Genomic DNA, 4,166 nt, shown 5'->3' on the forward strand with positions numbered 1-4,166 from the left:
ATCCCGGAAAAAGGGTGATCAATTACCCTGGAAACTGGGAACTCAGTTACCCTGGAAACAGGGCAGTCATTTATTCCGGAAACAGGGTGATCAGTTACCCTGGAAGCTGGGCAGTCAGTTACCACGGAAACAGGGTGGTCAGTTACCCTGGAAATAGGTAGTCAGTTACCCCGGAAAGAGAGTGGTCAGTTACCCTGGAAACAGAGCAGTCAGTTACCTCGGAAACAGCCAGTTAGTTATCCTGGAAAGAGGGACGTCAGTTATCCCGGAAACAGGGTGATCAGTTACCCTGGAAACTGGGCAGTCAGTTACCACGGAAACAGGGTGGTCAGTTACCCTGGAAACAGGTAGTCAGTTACCCCAGAAAGAGAGTGGTCAGTTACCCTGGAAACAGGGCAGTCAGTTACCTCGGAAACAGTGTGTTCAGTTACCCTGGACACTGGGCAGTCAGTTAACCCGGAAACAGGGCAGTCAGTTACCGTGGAAACAGGGCAGTCAGTTACCTTGGAAACAGTTTAGTCAGTTACCCCGGAAACATGGTGATCAGTAACCCCAGAAACAGGGCAGTCAGTTCCCCTGGAAACAGGGCCGTCAGTTACCCTGCAAACAGGGCAGTCAGTTAACCTGGAAAAAGGGCAGTCAGTTATCCTGGAAACAGGGCTGTCAGTTATCCTGGAAACAGGGCGGTTAGTTACCCCAGAAACAGGGAGGTCAGTTATCCTGGAAACAGGGCGGTCAGTTACCCCGGAAACAGGGTGATCAGTTACACCGGAAACAGGGCAGTCAGTTACCCTGGAAACAGGGCAGTCAGTTATCCTGGAAACAGTGTGGTCAATGACCCTGGAAACAGGGTGGTCAGTTACCCCAGAAACAGGGCAGTCAGTTACCCCGGAAACAGGGTGATCAGTTATCCTGGAAACAGGGCAGTCAGTTAGCCTCGAAACAGGGCAGTCAGTAATCCTGGAAACAGGGTGATCAGTTACCCCGGAAACAGAGCAGTCAGTTACCCTGGAAACAGGGGAGTCAGTTACCCCGGAAACAGGGCAGTCAGTTACCCTGGTAACAGGGCAGTCAGTTACCCAGGAAACAGGCAGTCAGTTACCCTGGAAACAGGGCAGTCAGTTATCCCGGAAACAGGGCAGTCAGTTATCGCGGAAACAGGGGGATCAGTTACCCTGGAAAATGGGCAGTCAGTACCCTGGAAACAGGGCAGTCAGTTACCCCGGAAACAGGGCAGTCAGTTACCCTGGAAACCGGGCAGTCAGTTACCCTGGAAACAGAGCAGTCAGTTTCCCCGGAAGCAGGGCAGTCAGTTACCCTGGAAACAGGGCAGTCAGTTACCCCGGAAACTGGGCAGTCAGTTACCCTGGAAACAGGGCAGTCAGTCACCCTGGAAACAGTTTAGTCAGTTACCCCGGAAACATGGTGAGCAGTTACCCTGGAAACAGGGCAGTCAGTTCCCCTGGAAACAGGGCCGTCAGTTACCCTGGAAAAAGGGCGGTTAGTTAACCTGGAAAAAGGGCAGTCAGTTATCCAGGAAACAGGGCTGTCAGTTATCCTGGAAACAGGGCGGTTAGTTACGCCAGAAACAGGGAGGTCAGTTATCCTGGAAAAAGGGCGGTCAGTTACACCGGAAACAGGGTGATCAGTTACCGCGGAAGCAGGGCAGTCAGTTACCCTGGAAACAGGGCTGTCAGTTATCCTGGAAACAGTGTGGTCAGTGACCCTGGAAACAGGGTGGTCAGTTACCCCAGAAACAGGGCAGTCAGTTACCCCGGAAACAGGGTGATCAGTTATCCTGGAAACAGGGCAGTCAGTTACCCTGGAAACAGGGCAGTCAGTTACCTCGGAAACAGTGTGTTCAGTTACCCTGGAAACTGGGCAGTCAGTTTACCCAGAAACAGGGCAGTCAGTTACCGTGGAAACAGGGCAGTCAGTTACCCTGGAAACAGGGCAGTCAGTTATCCTGGAAACAGGGCAGTCAGTTATCCTAGAAACAGGGCGGTCAGTTACCCCGGAAATAGGGCGGTTAGTTATCCTGGAAACAGGGCGGTCAGTTACCCCGGAAACAGGGAGATCATTCACACCGTAAACAGGGCGGTTAGTTACCCTGGAAACAGGGCAGTCAGTTAACCTGGATATCAGGCAGTCAGTTAACCTGGAAACAGGGCAGTCAGTTATCCTGGAAACAGGGCATTCAGTTATCCTGGAAACAGGGCGGTCAGTTACCCTGGAAATAGGGCGGTCAGTTACCCGGGAAGCAGGGAGATCAGTTACCCCTGAAACAGGGCAGTCAGTTACCCTGGAAACAGGGCAGTCAGTTATCCTGGAAACAGGGTGGTCAGTTACCCTGGAAACAGGGTGGTCAGTTACCCCGGAAACAGGGTGATCAGTTATCCTGGAAACAGGGCGGTCAGTTACCCCGGAAACTAGGCAGTCAGTTACCCCGGAAACAGGGCGGTCAGTAACCCTGGAAACAGATTAGTCAGTTACCCCGGAAACAGGGTGATCAGTTATCCTGGAAACAGGGCAGTCAGTTAGCCTGGAAACAGGGCAGTCAGTTATCCTGTAAACAGGGCAGTCAGTTATCCCTGAAACAGGGTGATCAGTTACCCTGGAAACTGGGTAGTCGGTTACCCTGGAAACAGGGCAGTCAGTTACCCTGGAAACTGGGCAGTCAGTTAATCTGGAAACAGGGCAGTCAGTTATCCCGGAAACAGGGCATTCATTTATCCCGGACAAAGGGTGATCAATTACCCTGGAAACTGGGAACTCAGTTACCCTGGAAACAGGGCAGTCATTTATTCCGGAAACAGGGTGATCAGTTACCCTGGAAGCTGGGCAGTCAGTTACCATGGAAACAGGGCATTCAGTTATCCTGGAAACAGGGCGGTCAGTTACCCTGGAAACAGGGCAGTCAGTTATCCTGGAAACAGGGTGGTCAGTTACCCTGGAAACAGGGTGGTCAGTTACCCCGGAAACAGGGTGATCAGTTATCCTGGAAACAGGGCGGTCAGTTACCCCGGAAACTGGGCAGTCAGTTACCCCGGAAACAGGGCGGTCAGTAACCATGGAAACAGATTAGTCAGTTACCCCGGAAACAGGGTGATCAGTTATCCTGGAAACAGGGCAGTCAGTTAGCCTGGAAACAGGGCAGTCAGTTATCCCGTAAACAGGGCAGTCAGTTATCCATGAAACAGGGTGATCAGTTACCCTGGAAACTGGGTCGTCAGTTACCCTGGAAACAGGACAGTCAGTTACCCTGGAAACTGGGCAGTCAGTTAATCTGGAAACAGGGCAGTCAGTTATCCCGGAAACAGGGCATTCATTTATCCCGGAAAAAGGGTGATCAATTACCCTGGAAACTGGGAACTCAGTTACCCTGGAAACAGGGCAGTCATTTATTCCGGAAACAGGGTGATCAGTTACCCTGGAAGCTGGGCAGTCAGTTACCACGGAAACAGGGTGGTCAGTTACCCTGGAAATAGGTAGTCAGTTACCCCGGAAAGAGAGTGGTCAGTTACCCTGGAAACAGAGCAGTCAGTTACCTCGGAAACAGCCAGTTAGTTATCCTGGAAAGAGGGACGTCAGTTATCCCGGAAACAGGGTGATCAGTTACCCTGGAAACTGGGCAGTCAGTTACCACGGAAACAGGGTGGTCAGTTACCCTGGAAACAGGTAGTCAGTTACCCCAGAAAGAGAGTGGTCAGTTACCCTGGAAACAGGGCAGTCAGTTACCTCGGAAACAGTGTGTTCAGTTACCCTGGACACTGGGCAGTCAGTTAACCCGGAAACAGGGCAGTCAGTTACCGTGGAAACAGGGCAGTCAGTTACCTTGGAAACAGTTTAGTCAGTTACCCCGGAAACATGGTGATCAGTAACCCCAGAAACAGGGCAGTCAGTTCCCCTGGAAACAGGGCCGTCAGTTACCCTGCAAACAGGGCAGTCAGTTAACCTGGAAAAAGGGCAGTCAGTTATCCTGGAAACAGGGCTGTCAGTTATCCTGGAAACAGGGCGGTTAGTTACCCCAGAAACAGGGAGGTCAGTTATCCTGGAAACAGGGCGGTCAGTTACCCCGGAAACAGGGTGATCAGTTACACCGGAAACAGGGCAGTCAGTTACCCTGGAAACAGGGCAGTCAGTTATCCTGGAAACAGTGTGGTCAA

The sequence above is a fragment of the Heterodontus francisci genome, unplaced genomic scaffold, assembly GCF_036365525.1.
Source record: "Heterodontus francisci isolate sHetFra1 unplaced genomic scaffold, sHetFra1.hap1 HAP1_SCAFFOLD_83, whole genome shotgun sequence".
NCBI classification, from domain to species: domain Eukaryota; kingdom Metazoa; phylum Chordata; class Chondrichthyes; order Heterodontiformes; family Heterodontidae; genus Heterodontus; species Heterodontus francisci.